Here is a 16399-nt window from a genome sequence, read left to right as displayed (position 1 = left end):
AGGCAGTTGATTTTCTTGCTACCCTTCCAGTTGCCTTAGCCATTCCCTGTCTTGAGTGTTGACAATGGGAGAGGGCAGTTCTGATATGTCATACCAAGTCTGTTGGATGAATATTTTCCTTTAGGAAAGAGTGAAAGTGAAATCCCATCCTGACCCACCCTCTTTCCAAAACAATAAACATTTCCTGGCTGCCAAGATTCCCCGTGTCGCTGAGGGCCGCGCAGTTGTTGTAGAATAGGCAGCTGAGCTTTATACTTGTCTGGACCATCTGTTCTCATAGTTAGTTTTAAAGAAAACCACTTAAGTGACCACGATTCATTGCAAAGAATCACGGAACATGTCAGGAGACCATGGCACAGAAAAACGTAGGCCTACTGAACATCAGTGCAAGAAGTAAGGCGTTTCCTAAATTAGTTAATACAAACTGGTGTTCACATTTATGACTTGTGTCCAGTTATTGTTATTACTTGTGGGACAAATGGAATACAGTGGGTGAGAAAAGCCAAACAGTTTAATTTCTTCATTTTCTTGACACATGTTTAGCATCCAAAGTCTAAAAGTCCAGATAAAAGGAGAAATTGACACATAACAGAAGCCATAATGTAGGTAGGGCCAAACTATTGAGAGTAAATGGGAAGATGTTTTATTAAGTGAAAATACTCAACATAGCTTTTAATTATTATTTTCCAGTAGATTTCTAGATATCCTGAGATATTACAAATAAAGTTATTTCAAAAGACTTTACCACCAGAACAAAGACTTCGAGATTTACTTAAGGTTAGTAGAAAACAAGTTAAAACTGTGCAGGATATACAACCGTTAAACTGTGTTAAACAATATAGACATTATAGACTATTTACAGTAGCCAAGATATGGAAGCAACCCAAGTGCCCATCAGTAGATGAGTGGATAAAAAAGTGGTGGTAGATATACACAATGGAATATTACTTGGTCATAGATTAAAATCTTATTTGTGACAGCATGGATGGACCTAGAGGGTATCATGCTAAATGAAATAAGTCAGACAAATACCATAGGATTTCACTTGTATGTGAAATCTGAAGAACAGACAAAAATAGAAATAGACTCATAGATAACAGAGAGCAGACTGATGGTTGCTAGAAGGAAGGGGCTTTGGGGACGGTGAAAAGGTGATGAGATTGAGAAGTACAGCTTGGCAGTTTATACAGAATCGTCACAGATGTAAAGGACAGCGTAGGAAATGCAGTCAGTAATAGTGTAATAACTATGTACGGTGGCAAGTGGGTACTGCAAATATTGAGGGAACACTTTGTGAAGTATATGACTGTTGAACCACTGTGCTATACAAAATAATACTGAATGTAAACTGTAATTTTTAAAAAACTAGTAGATAAAAACAAACTGTATTTCCCAACCTCACTTGCAGATGGAGGTGACTGTGTGATTGAGCTTTAGCCAGTGTTATGTAAGCGGAAGTCCCTTCAATGGGGACTCCCAGGAAGCTCTGGAAGAGGGCTAATCCAGACGACAATTCTTTCTGCGTTTCCTCTTCTCTTTTTGAGGCTATAAAAGCCAATTGGAAAGGGCAAGGAATGGTTCAGCGGAAACTAGGAGACTGCGTTTTTAACAGCACGTCTGCTGGCTGTTCTGGCCCCGGGCAGCCTACTGCCTGACATCTTTTACACAGAGAAGAACAAGCTTCTACTCCAAGGAAGCCACTGCTTTTCAGTTTCTGCTTCCGTCAGATGAAGGTAAACTCTGATAGAGCGCACAAGACTTCTAGCACGATCTCTGTGTTTCATTATTTTCCTATGTGTGAGGATCATCATTTACATTTGCTTTGCCTGCAAGCCATGCTCTCTGTGTTAGGGAGAGAACTTCTCATTTTTTTAAAGTATCGATTTCAGAGAGGAAGGAAGAGGGAGAGAGGGATAGAAACATCATGATGAGAGACGATCATGGATCAGCTGCCTCTTGCATGCCTCTTACTTGGGATCGAGCTGGCAACTGGGGCAGGTGCCCTGATGATAATAATTTAGTGACCGCTTACCGCTTAGTAAGGGCTTGACATATGCTATAGTAAGTATATGTATCACCCATTTGATAACAGACAGGAATGATGCCACTGTATCCTGTGCCCGTCAATCACAAGCCAGTGACTAATATGCAATAGGAGGTGGTCGTTTTAAAAGTCCCAAGAGCCTACTTCACAGGAAAGAATGACTGGGATGAGGAGAGGTCAGAAATAATGACACGTTAGGTCATGTGAATGAGAGGCGTGCCTTCAGAACGTTCACAATTAGTGTATCCAGATCATAACCCAGTGCCACTTAATCCAATAAGAGCAGCTGATCTTTAAGTAACCGCAGACTCCATCAACTTCAAATATCTCGGGGACGTGCAAATCTCCGTGGTCTTTTTATTTTGGAAAGTGTTACCTTGACACTGGCCCAAGTGACCACAGTTATTTTCTAAAAATTGCAACGATAGCTCTCTATAAGTAGTTCCAGGCGAAATATATAACCTAGACTTAGACTTTCTGGCTTGGGCTGGGACTCAGAATGATTGAGTAAAAAAAAACTCATATTGATTTTTTTGATTCATTGGAAAAATTGTCTCCCCATGATGAACATATTTACAAGGGTGCAGGTTAAGACCATTTGTCTTGGCTCCACCTGTTGACGTTGATCAATAAGCTGTTGAACATTGGGCTACATAAAAGATTTACACTTTTCTTTCCATTGGAAAACATTCTTTGAAATACTCAAGGTCATTTTAGGGTCTGCTATAAAGACTCTTTTGCGTGAGTGTGTGTGCCATTATAGAAACATAAACCCAAGCATTGATTATTTTAGGCATGAAATAACAATAGGAGAAAAAATTATTTTAACCCAGCCATTAACACTTAAAATTGTTCAGTCAGTTGGATTAGTATCTGGTAGCACAGACTGTTTTCAGAATCTCAGAATTAATCTATAAATAATAGTAACAGCACTGATAGCCCAAGACAAACATATAGATTAAATTTCAAAGTTTTAGCAAGAAGAGACTTCATAATAGTTTAGTCAACAATATTGTTTAGTTCTAACTACATATGTAAGTAAAGTATATCTACTATGCATATGTTTTGTCAATACATATGCAATCAATTTAATTGTGGGGAATAATTTAGTGCTGTAAGGAGGTCACACAGCCAAGGTTGATGAGTAAGTGTATGAAGTTAAGTAGTATTATTTTGGCAAAAGAGCAAAACAGAAAAGCCTATAGAATAATAATACCTGTAAACTAGGATTCTTTGTCTGCTAAAATGGCTCGAGACTAATCCAAAAAAAGAATTACAAATACAAGGTAGTGCTAAAGTAGGTTTACAGTTGTGAGTATGCGAAACACAGCCCTTATTCTCGTGTTGTTACTTATGAATTATTGTATTGTTTTCCATCCAGACAACTGTAAACCTACTTTCACCCCAGCCGGTATTGTTTGAATGAAGAGATCCATTGGATGAGTGGGAACATTCAGGGACCTCAATTTAAGACCCTATTATTCTGAATAACTAAGAGCAAGTCACCTCAGTTTCCTGAGACTTATTATTCCCATTAATGACATACAGACGTAAGCATATCTAATCTAATTAACATGCTTTTGAGATGTCTTCAGGTAATTGACCTACAATCATTTGGAGACATATTCTGAGTGTTAGACTAGTAAACTATCTTTAAATATAACTTATGTTACTTTTTGTGTTGGAATAATTCTCACAGCACTGTGCACGTGTGTGCTTGTGTGTGTTAACGTGAGCCTTATCAAAAGATGACCACAACTGCCTTCCTCCACTTCAACTTCCCTCTAGGAAATACCCCCGTGTTAACGAATCAGAGGAAGGCGGATTTTAAAGCTGTGTGTGCCTTACTGTGGTTAGGATATCTAGTCTATTAAAGTAGAGAACATGTTTAAAAGGCTTGCAATGGAAGGGAAAGGAACAGAAAAATCACCTGTGATTCCTCTCTCATTCATCACTGCTAAGCCCATCTTTGCAGTCTATGTTTTAAAAGGAAACACTTTGTCTGCTTAGTGTACAAGATTGAATGGTACAAAAGAGAGCGATTGATCCATATTATTAGTCATGCTTTAGGGAGGGAATATTTTCCAGGGCAACAACTCAGACACGGCAGTAAACATCATAAATCAAAGACACCATGATGCTCACAACTGTACTTAAGCCCTGTTGATAGGCTAACCCTGCTAGGGTGGATTAATTTCTTCCACCCCCATTCTGTGTTCAAATAGACTGTCTCATGTAGTTCAAACAGGAGCAGGGGAAAATATACTGCAGACTCGCTCGGTCCATGAAAAGATTTGAGATATACAGCAGAGTTTTCTTTTTAGTGGCACGTTTTCTTGGACTGCCATGTGTAACCAATGAGATGAATGCTCATTTGATTAACTATCAAATTTCTAGAAAGTTGTCTTTCAATTAACATAATTTAACGTAGCTGATATTTTAAAGATGAGGAGTTTATCTAGTTTGTGGAAAAACAGAGACACTTCATTAAACCACCATCAAATTAATAGCATTTGACTATGTGGCATTATCAAGATAATTTTATACGAAAGATAGGAACTATTCATTTCATTAAGCAAATATTAATTTTTCTATTTTAAAAGGGTATTTGTTTATTGAATTACCCACCTACTCTGACATTAGTTTAGTTTTAATAATTTTGAGCCCTACCATTTCTATTTCATGGCTCAGATTGATAGCAAGTTTGCCCATTTGCAATAAATTATTAACACAGTTAACATTTCAGGTTTAATTTATAAGAAGAGAAGGAAAACAGAACATTTTGATATTCTTTTCTAATTTATTTCCTAAGGTGGAATATTTAAGTTCTTTAAAATGGCATGATTGGGAAAAAGACAGTTTTTGTGTTTGTGTATTTTTTTTTTTTTAAGTAGTGGACCTTGATCCTGATGACAAATGTACCCAACGATTTCATGCCATTTTGGATAGACATGTACACATCGCTAGCCTGTTACTACCAATTCACCCGCTCTCATAAATACCTAAGGAAAGAATACCGACTGTCATATTTTTTATCATACTTAGAAAAGTCAAGGATACGTCGTTCTTACTGGCCCACCCAATTGCTTTATTTTATTTTATTTTTCCAAATTAATGTTTTCCTGTTGGTGAGATAATTCACGCATAAACCCTTTTGAATTTCTGATTGCTTTCATGCATGACAATTCTCCTTGGCCTTTAAGAATGCAAGGGGCTGGCTGCCTTTGAAGCTCCCTGTAGAACTCAGGGTTCCGTGTGCTCTTTACACCTCACGTCTTTTCCAGCGGCACAGACCTGTCTGTCCCAAAAAGCCAATGCAAAGAACAAGACATCTTCCTACTGACTTCTCCATGCCAAGCGTCTCATGTAATCTCACATGGACAGAATATGGCCTTCCGTATCAAAATGATGCATTGCTCAGACGTATCCGAAACAAGTATTACACAGAAATTTGAACAGAGGCTAATTCAGAGCATTATTGTTAGCGGGTGATGCTCTCCGTGTCTCCTTTTCTCTCTTACAGGCCACATTCTATTTTCAGTAGACAAGTTACAAGAGGAACTGGCAGGCAGAAATATGTGGCTGTGAACAGGAAGAGAGAGATATTCAGACCTCTGTGTCTGGCATCTATTTTAAGTTTGTTGTGATACCATTTCTGGTTGGGCAAATCTCTGTACTCCATAAGGAAGAAAAAAAATGATTGTAGTTTAGATCTTCAAAATCTAGCTTCTATAATACTATCGACAATAATATATATATGTGTGTGTGTATATATATATGTATATATAACAAAATTGGTGGTAGCAAAAAGATCTAGCTTCATAAAAGAAGTCTAAGCTTTCTTTTAGCTCATTTTCAATGCTTTCTTAGATTTAGCATGAAGAAAGTAATTCATTTGTCTCAGATTTCACAAGCTCACTTAACCATTTATTCTCAAAGGTTGGTGGTGAAATAGTGCATTGTGATTATCTGGCTTACGAAAAAATGATTTCCAATTCAGCTGAATCAATATGGAAGGAAAACCCAATGGCAGCTCACTCTTTTATGTAGTTGAGTGAGAATGTGCTCTCATTGTAAGAATTCAGATATATGCAGGGATGGGCAAAAGTAGGTCAACGGTTCTTATGGAATATGATACAATTAATAACAATACAATGATCTGTGTTTTGTGTACTCACAGCTGTAAACTTACTTTTGCCCCAACCATGTATATTTCCTGACTTCCAGGAACACATACCCTATCAATTATAATACAATATGTGTCAAATTATACCTATAAAAGCAAACCTCAGAAGAGGGTTAAATGAATGGAATCCTAAGCATGAATGGGAATTTCAAATGCATCGGCAGGCATTTCACAAGAAGGGAGAGCTTGAAATTCCAGGGCTTGTTCCTTAGAAAATAGTTGAAATAATAGGGGAGGAGGCTGTAATGAGGGGGCATGCCAATTGTGGGGGGCCCTGAAAGCATACTGAGGAGTTGTATCTAATTTTGTTGACTATGGAAGTTTTCTATTTTTTAAAATAATTATTTACCATGACTCATTTTACGTGGAAAATTGAAATCCATCTATTTAACACTAACGAGTTCTTTTCCCAGGATGTAAAATGATGTTACCTGAAATGATGCTAACTAGCGGCAAAGTCACAGTTCAAATTCGGGCATCTGGTTCATTTAAGAAATAAATTATTTGAATGGCATTCTAACAACATGGAAGAGATGGGAGAGATGTATGGTGCAGGCATATGTGTCTGTGTGTGCTAGTGGGTGTGAAAAAGTAATTAAGATGACATTCTCTTTTTCATTCATTCTAAGATAATTTCTTAAACTTCAGTGTACCAAATGAACACTGAGAAATAATATATTTAACCTTTCAATAATATGATGATCTAAATAAAATATTTGTATTAATTGAAACAAATCCCATAAGGGCATTTTGGGGGTATTGTGGTCTAGTGTTTGAGTTAGGCTGTGCTTTGAAAGTAACAAAAGTATAATTTAAAACATTTCTGATCCTAAGAAAATATTTCTATTTTTTATGACCTTCTGCTTTCCGACAGCCTTCTCTAACTCACACTAGTCTTACGTAGTGCGTTTATTCCCTCTCAGAGCATTTATCAGCTGCCTCGATAAAGCTAATCTTGTTGGTGGAAGGCTTAGCTAGTTCTTATAATTTTCTTTACTTTCAAGATTAAAGATATATAAACCTGATTTGCCTATGCTTTATCTTCTCAACAAAAATTAGATTTGCCATGGTAGTTACAGGTATGTTTGAGTTTAAGACTGTCTGGAAAACCCCAGCTTGTATGGTTACTTTATTCAGAGAGCTGTACTAATTTGTTTAATATTTCAAAATAATTAGGGAAGCAACTCTAAATATTATACTTGCTAAAAACTAGAGTCATGCATCTATTTTTTTAATATTGATCCTGTAGTTTCTTCCTATTACTAGCTTGTGAAATTGAGAAAAGAAAGTGATAGAAATATAGAATTATGATGAATGAACATTTGCTGTCTTACAGTTTGGGATTTTTAGAGAAGTTAATAACTATCATTATCACTGAAGAGCAGATGACCTCAATTATGTGACAATGGATTTATCAAATTAGTGACTGCCCCTGTAATTACAGTGTTCCAACAATGACACACCACATGTCATGGTCAAGTAGAATTAAAGTGAAAAATGGATGGGAATTAAAAAGCAAGTGTTTTTAACAAACAAATAAATGAGCTAGAGCTACACGGTTTCAATCCACATGCTGGCATAGTCCAGCCCACAGCATTGTCCTCAGGGCATGCAGATCCAGGGCACGGCCCTGAGAACCTGAACACTTGACTCTTTTCACTCTTGGGATGGTGAAGGGAAAGGGACTACAGCGGGGGTGACATTGGTCCATCCTTATCTCAGAGTGATCATTGTAAAGTCAAAGCTGAGAACGCTGGCTCTGCCGGGAATCCTCCCATAGTTGCTCATCTCCTCCAGGTGAAGCCCATACACTTAGCACAAAGAACAAGTCTCTTCCTCATTTCCTTCCTACTGTCTCTAGAACAGGGGTCCTCAAATTTTTTAAACGGGGGGCCAGTTCACTGTCCCTCAGACCGTTGGAGGGCCGGACTATAGTTAAAAAAAAAAAAACAACTATGAACAAATTCCTATGCGCACTGCGGGCCCGGGACGAGTCGGCTGCTAAGCAGGACAGGCAGCGGCACCCGGTGGGCCGGATACATGTCCTCGGCGGGCCGCAGTTTGAGGATGCCTGCTCTAGAACATCACAGCCAGCTACTCTGCCCTCCAGATTAAAGGTGCCCGGGCCTGTCTGAAGGTCTTCAAACACATCAGGAACCTTCAACCTTTGCAGATGCTATGCCTTCTTGAAAAATCTCCCCCAGCCTACCAAACAGGCAAACACCACGTCTTCCATAGGATAGTTTAGAGGAGTTCTTATTTGGAGCTTCTCTCTTCACTCCTTTATCGCTTCCATTAGCCTATACTAGTTCATGCTTTCATTTTAGCATGGATATTGTCATCATTTACATTCAGTAATTAGGTCTCTTTTTTGGTGAGATACAAAAGAAGTCATATACTAAATAGTTGATATATTTTCTCACCAATGAGAGTACGGTTTTCCAGGTAAAAAGTCACTCCTTACTTAACTCTGAATTCTCAGAGAGTCTAATTAATTGTTGAAAAGTGAAACAATCAACCAACCAATCAAACCACACAGTTCAAAGGTGATCCATTGACTGCTCTTGCTCTCTTAGGACATAGAGTGTACCTCCAAATAAGTCATGGACGCAAAGGGGGGCAGATATGTCATAGTGAACCCACAGGCCACTCTTGAGTTCCTTCCTGATAAGGATCCCTGAGGATCCTTGTCAGTGTACACAGAGAGCCAGGGGGAACGCCGGGTAAAGAGCCACCTGGCCCTTTGCAGAAAACGATCCTCAAATCTCCAAATTCTCCTTTACTTTCCATCCAATACTAGCATCTCACCAGCAGCAGCCCGTTTGTTTAGATAACTGCCTCCATTTACAGGTAAAGTAACTGTTGACAGGAATGGACTCACTATTGCCATTTGGTTTGTTGTTTTCTGGTTGCTTTGTGATTCTTTTGCTTTCTTCCTTTGTGATTTGATGGTTTCCTATAACTGGATGCTTTCATTCTTTTTTATTTATCTTTTGTACATCTAATATAGGTGGCTTTTTTTTTTTTTTTTTGCTTTGTGGTTACCAGGAGGCTTACATAAATCATTTTCTATTTATAGGTGTCCACTTTTTAATAAATACTACCCTCTGCTTTCACCAAACATGGGCAAATACTCCAAAAATAGAAATTGCTAAATGGAACAGACATTGTGTTCTCCTTTCCAAACTATTCGAACTTATGAAAATAGTTTAGATATTGAATTTTTATATATTCTTCTATTACTTTCCAAATGGCTTGGCGTATTACATTTGCAATGATCTCATTATAACAGATGATATCTGGAGTAGTCATAGTTTTAAATTCCAAACTTTGATATTTCCTTGTTGTATCACTTTGATCAAATTATGTAATGATGACTCCATTTTTCACCTGTAAGATATATGCTCCTTGTATAGTTATTGTGAGATATAAATATGTTACTGTATGTAGAATGTACAGAATGGTACCAGGCCCAAAACAATGTTAACTGGCATTATTATAACAAGCAAATTGTAAGCTTTTTCATGCCTCTTCTGAATTTCCATGAGTTTCTAATAGAGGAGAGTTCACCTGGTCTGTCTATAGCAATAGCTGTTGGGTGTACAATAGTGTGAAAAGCAAGAAATCCTCGACCTGACAAGTTACACTTGGCTTTTGAGTCTCACTGGGTCTCCACGGAGCCCATAAATGTGGTTTGGAGATCTAGAAGACTGGCTGCCATTCTAAAAGACAATAAATGTACAACTATTAAATGTGTATTTGTTAGCTATATTGGGATAAGGACTTTGTAAGAACAGAAGGCTTCCAACTAATTAGGCTCATTGAAAAGCCATTACTTAGCTTTTAATTAAGCAAATGGAGAAGGGAGAGCATAACTTCATTGTTATCTAATTAAGATGGAGTCTTAAAGCTGGCATTTCCAGAAAAGCTTGATTTAGAAGGTAACATTCATTACTTTAAAACCTATCATTTTCTAAGTCAGGCATTGAGAATTACAGTAAAATTAAACTTGGTGGTGGTCTTGACTGAGAAAAAAAACTTTTGTATTATAAAAGTGAACCAAAATCACTAAAAGGCATTTTGGAGCCAGTGACTAGAGAGTGATGGTGAAATGGCATACCTGGCTTGGTTTTTTAGGGAAAAAAAGAATATAAAGAGTTCCACGAAACCTGACCTGTGTGGCTCAGTGGCTGAGTGTAGACCTATGAATTAGGAGGTCATGGTTCAATTACTGGTCAGGGCATATGCCTGGGTTGCGGGCTCGATCCCCAGTGTGGGGCGTGCAGGAGGCAGCCAATAAATGATTGTCATCATTGATGTTTCTCTCTCTCTCTCCATTCCTCTCTTAAATCAATAAAAATATATTTAAAATATGTAAAGAGCCCCACAAATATCACATACCATCATTTTTTTTTGCATTGATTTAAGACTGCTCTTCTTGGGCTCAGTGAGAAGATTTGCATTGCAGATAAGTCAAAATCACCTGTCCAATACCTTGTACTTTTTCTAATGAACATGCATCACTGAGAAAAATCGGTTGAGTGATTCTCACACACTTACATGCTTAAGGAAATGACTCAGTTCTTTGAAGATTTTGCCTAATCCACTTAATTCTTTCCATTTTTCAAATGTCTATTAATTTCATTGAAAAAAGAAATAGACTTGTATTTGGCATTTCCAGGCTGTGCTGAGGGGAAAAGAGCTCAAAGAAAGGAAGTTATCATGTTGTTGCTTGCTGCCAGGTAACATTTTTGTCATCATTCCTGTACTTCTTTTGCATTATCTATCCTTCCCCTTGTTAATCCTCACCCGAAGATATTTAGAGTGAGAAACATTGATGTGCGAGAGACACATAAAGGGGTTGCCTCCCGAATACACCCTGACTGGGGCTGGGGTATCGAACCTGCAACCCAGGTACATGCCCTTGACTGGAAATTGAATCCACAACTCAGCCTCTAACCATTGAGCCACACCTGCATGTACTTACTCTTGAGTTGACTTTCGTTGGGTGAATCCGAGTCACTTCAGCTAATGTCAAAATGAGGACAGAGCCCATGAATTCGACTGTTACACTCTGCGTCTGTGACATATGGATGAAGCTGAGCCTTCCTGTGGTAAATCTTGTTAGTAATAAAGAACATCCTCCTGATGAAATCTCACTTTATTTGTACCATTCTGGGTTTCTCAAATATTTTACCATAAGCATTTACGGCTTTCTAGTCACTGAGATATAATTTATGAATAAGTAAATATTACTCACCTAAGGCAGGTGTTAAGGCAGTTAAACAAAATTATAGAAGTAGAAGTGAAACATCCCAAACGGGAGACAGGGATACAGCCCAGGAGCCAAATCCCGTCGCCTGCCTGGTAACTTTTAAGTGAAGTTATTGCCCATTCGTTTACATATTAATTAGGGATGCTTTCCTACTACAAAGGCAACCATAGCTGAGCAGTGGCCACTGAGAATGTATAATCCACAAAAACCAAACACGTTGCCTCCCTGGACCTTGACAGAAACAATTTACCACTGACCCTGTCTTAGACCACAACCTGGTATAACAGCACCTGTTACTAATTTCTGTCAATTAGCTCTTGTTCTAAAACAATCCAGAACCTCAAGTTCATTGTTGCTAGTTAGGAAATTCCTTATATAACATGCAAATTTTTATGGACTCTACATTAACAGAGCATTTTTTGCAGAATTTGCTGGTATATTTCTTTTCTGTGGGTGAAAAAATTTGTCCGGTGTATCATTTTGTAACTAAAGAGTAGTCATTTTGCACAAGGGGAATAAATATATTTTACTTTTGAATTAATGATTTATAGAGTCTAGTGAAGCTTTATAGGCTAATTTGAGCTATGAATAGAAGGTGGATGTCTTTTCACCAATCATCAACAATCAAGACTTACTCATATTAGATAAGGTATCACACACAGACACTGTCCATTCCCTCAGTGCTGTTGTTTACAAGAACATTAAACATAATGCTTTTGTTTCATTTCAAATAATTAATGTAAGGGATTGTGGAGAGTGTATATAGTATATTTGGAAAGGTGTGGGCAATTGTAGTCTGCTGCAAAAAAAAAAAAAAAAAGAGAGAAGCATATTTCTTTTTACTTGACTCATTTATAAAAAAGAAGTGAATTAGGAATTGCTGATTGAATGAAGCTTGTCTGACCAGAGACCTTCTTAAACCCATGGCTTCCTCCTCCTACTATTCCTGAAAACAGCTTTTCAAAATAGTTTCCATAAAACATTGGATCATAATCAATATGGAACCGTCATAATTTTATGGATTCTACATTAACATTATTACCAAATAATAACCCCTTCTTTATATTTGGTACTTGATATAATTGGAACTGGATAGGAAGTATACTTTTACTTAAACATTTTGGTTAGGAGATTCAAAATCACTCCTGGATGCAGTTGTAGAGTGTTTGTAGTTTATTCTACTGCGTGTGTGTTGCATTCTAATGTTGGTCAGCCAGAGAGTATTAGGATATAGTGCCCAATTTTGGCTGTTATGAATAGTGCTGCTCTTAAATTCTAGAATGTCTTCAGTGAACATTGTTAGCCATAGAACTTGCAACATAAACATAACTAGTATGGTACTATATTTAACAGATTCAGAAACAATGATACTAAAGCATGTTTTAAGACTGTGTGTGCAAATTAGTAAGAGAGAAAAGCCATAGATTAAGTATATTGGGAAAGAGCTGGGAAAATTGCATCACGTAGGGAGAAACCCAGTGGTATTGATGGTAACTTTCTGGTTTTTAAATTGACTGGATTTCAGCTGTTCACTGTATTGTTTTGCTTCATAACATACATATATGCTGCATATGTTACTTTAGGTATCAACATATATGGAATTTAAGAGAAAACAGGATTGGATGTGCTGTCTCCTAGTGTTTTCTTATTCAAAGCTTTAATGCCAGGCATTACTGAGATCTCCTGATCAAAGCAGATTCTCCAATGACTCAGCAAAATTGGATCACCTTCACTTGAAAATTCTTGTCAAGTTGGCCTCTTAATCTTGAATACACATGTCCTAATCCACCCTGCATATTGTGGAAATTTTATTTTATTTTCCGCCTTTTTTTTTCTTTCTTTGAGTAGTGATAGACTTGTTCCCACTGGTTAAACGCCTGAGCCTTCTTGACTGTCCCATAAATAATGGGGGGTGCATCCTCACACTCTCTGGAATAATACACAGAGAAATAACACAACTACACGCATGCATTTCCGTCTGGACCCTCGGGAACAGTGTCACGTCCCTGGAAGGACAGTGCTCCCTCTTTCCCTGTTGATTTAAGCAAGAAAGCATGCAGATGGTACACTGATGCTAGGAGAAAAGCTCATCTTCAGAGAAAGGCCCGAGAAATAGCTTTGCAGCCTGTTGGGTCTGATCAAATAATGGAATGGGTACCTCCTCCTCGGGGGACTGATCTTTAGACCACTTGACAACAGACCTTCCCTTTCGCTTAGACCACATTCCACCTGCTAAGACCACTATTTCTCCCCTCCAGACCTTCCCAGGATCTGGACCAGCCCAGAGAGTTCCCTGCCAAAAAAGCCCACCCAGAGTCCTTTAAAACCTCTGCTTCCCCATCCCTGTGTGCTGGCACCATTTGGGGGTTCAGGCCATCTGGTATGCTGATGACCTAATACATTTATAATCCCTTACCACATCTGGCCTCATGCGTTCCTCCTTCGGCGACCCTAACAGCCCTGGTACACTTTCCATCAAACCAACCCTGAAGCCTACTCTCTTTCGGTTTCTTGGGTGTGAGTTCAAATTTTCAAGGTTGTTTAGGTTAAGAATAAATGCAATATCGAAAAATAACTGATGAAGAAAGGTATAAAAGTATTTCTCAGGTTCTTTCATTTTCTTTAGCGAGAGAACTAGCTTCAACTTGCAGGAAGTTCCCTGGCAAATCCTCACAGACAGAACTGAACTGAAGAGAATGCATTTGCGGGACCTCAAAGTGTTTCTCAATTCCTTGGGGTGAACTTGCAGCCACCTTGGCTCTCTCTGGCATTTAATTTCTGAAGCTTAATAGTTATTTCTTAAAGTTACCATACATTTTCCCATTCTACTTCATTATTCTCACTAACAATCATTTTCCTCCCATTACGTAGGTGTGTTTAGATTCTAATAAGAATATTTTATTTTTCAAATGCTTTCTTTCCTAAATTTGAAAATGAAAAATGTTGATGTGTAATTTCAATGTATTCAAAAATGAATCCTTCGGGATTGCGGTGTGGAAGTAAGTGCAGTCATAACTGAAAATGATTTTGAAAACTCTCAATGAACCCTCATTTTCTTTTGAAAATGTTAACTGCAGTGGTTGGGTACGCCTGATGACCTTCCCCTCTCAAAAAGTTTGCCTTGGATATTAATATGTTTTTATAGCTCTGTTAATTTACATATACATTCCATTTCCACCCAAACCCAAACTCTGCACCCCACATACGGTAACACTGTCTGCTTCCGATCTCCAAGCTTCATTTCTGTCCCCAAAAGCAGTGTAAGCATTTCTGTGCTTGAGCAAATAGAAGCCTCACTACTTAAAAATCTCTTTCTTTTGCACATTTCCTATATTCCTTTCATCTCGTTCTCCCACACACATCTTGAGAAGAAATAACGCATCTCAACGGATTCAACTTTACTGCATTTGCCAATAAGACTTTGAAAACAACAAAATACTCTCAAACTGCAGGATATTTTATAGTCATCCATTTGCTCATTCCCATCATCCCCAAGGGGATCAAGCACATATTATTATTCCATTAAGGAAGTGAAGACTCTCCGAGCCAAGCAATTCTCTCTCTTTAGTTCCCTCCCTCCCATTTCCATATTCTAGAACTGTCTCTGCATACCTGGGCCTCAAACCTTGTCAGCCATACCTTGTGACTTGCAGGAGATCCTTAAGCCAAACTCACCGCAGGGACCAACAGGGAAGCCATGGAGATAGGGTTCTAGGTCCACACCCCTCCCAGAAGCAACGCTGCTCCACCCATGAGCTATACACAGTCCTTGTGTCTCCAGTTATACCTGGGGGAAAAGACTCAGTGTCGACAATGGCTGAAAGTAGCTCTCCTAGTGAAGGTTTATCCACGCATATAGCACTCCTGGTTTTTCCTAGAGAACTAGCCAAAACAACCACAGATAAAAATAAAGTCAGAGCAACACTTATCTTACCACAGAGACATTTTCAAATGGTTCTAATGTAGAAGAGAAAATTTTTTGGATGATTTGAATTTTTATGAGTTTTTAAAAATGTGTTACCTTTATTGTTCATTGTGTTACAGCTGTTCCCCCTGTTTTCCCTCCTTGCCCCGCTCTACCCAGCTCCTGCCCCACTGAAGGCCCAGAGATATGCTCTACGGATGCTCAAGGAAAGATTCTTCCTTGATCAGCAAAGCTTGAGAAATACCACACACTGTATCTGATGCCACGAGAATCCCCATGAATGCTAGCAGATTAAAGAATCTTGTAAGTCCTGCAAAGTACATTTAGCTTTTTAAGTAAAGTCTTTCCTAATTGTATTGGGACCATGAGACCTCTTCCTCCCCAAACGTTTATTACCAGCTAAGCAAACCATTAGCACACTTGGGGAGATTCTTGCCTTTTATACATAAATGCTTCTGAAAGTCTTTATCAATTTAGAGTGTTACAATTTGTGCTAATATAGAGATTTTCCAAACTTATGCTTGGTTTTACGTTTTTTAAAAAATATATTTTATTGATTTTTTACAGAGAGGAAGGGAGAGGGATAGAGAGTTAAAAACATCGATGAGAGAGAAACATCCATCAGCTGCCTCCTGCACACCCCCTACTGGGGATGCGCCCACAACCAAGGTACGTGCCCTTGATCCGAATCGAACTTGGGACCCTTGAGTCTGCAGGCCAAAGCTCTAGCCACTGAGCCCAACCGGTTAGGCAGTTTTAAGCTTTAAAGAAGGACATTCTTATTCTATGAGTAGCATAAAAATATTCCTGTAAGATAAAAGACATCACGGAAAATAACAAACGTTAAAGTAAACACACTTGTTCCCTTTAACTGTGCTGCTTTGTTTTCAGGAACAAATGCGTTGTTTCTTACTCTTTTAGCACAAGTTAAACTAAAGCCAGAAGCCACCCCTCACGGTGGGGGTTGGG

At 38.3% G+C, this 16399-nt stretch overlaps 1 protein-coding gene across 6 annotated transcripts in view; it reads left to right on the top strand.

Moving 5' to 3' along the window:
* The window catches only part of KCNJ2 (potassium inwardly rectifying channel subfamily J member 2), a 336141-nt gene that overhangs the window by 319086 nt on the left and 656 nt on the right, over positions 1-16399 (top strand). For 4 of the 6 annotated variants that reach the window (XR_013961200.1, XR_013961201.1, XR_013961202.1 and 1 more), the window contains one exon: positions 15590-15733. The gene's annotated coding sequence lies outside the window, so the exon portion shown is untranslated. Of the gene's footprint in view, positions 1-15549; positions 15734-16399 lie in introns of all 6 variants that reach the window. The other 2 variants (XR_013961203.1, XR_013961205.1) reach the window with 1 other exon arrangement.

This window comes from Plecotus auritus, assembly GCF_963455305.1.
Source record: "Plecotus auritus genome assembly, chromosome: 7".
NCBI classification, from domain to species: Eukaryota; Metazoa; Chordata; class Mammalia; order Chiroptera; family Vespertilionidae; genus Plecotus; species Plecotus auritus.
Note: the sequence above shows the minus strand (reverse complement) of the source record. Positions and strands in the feature narration are given on the sequence as shown.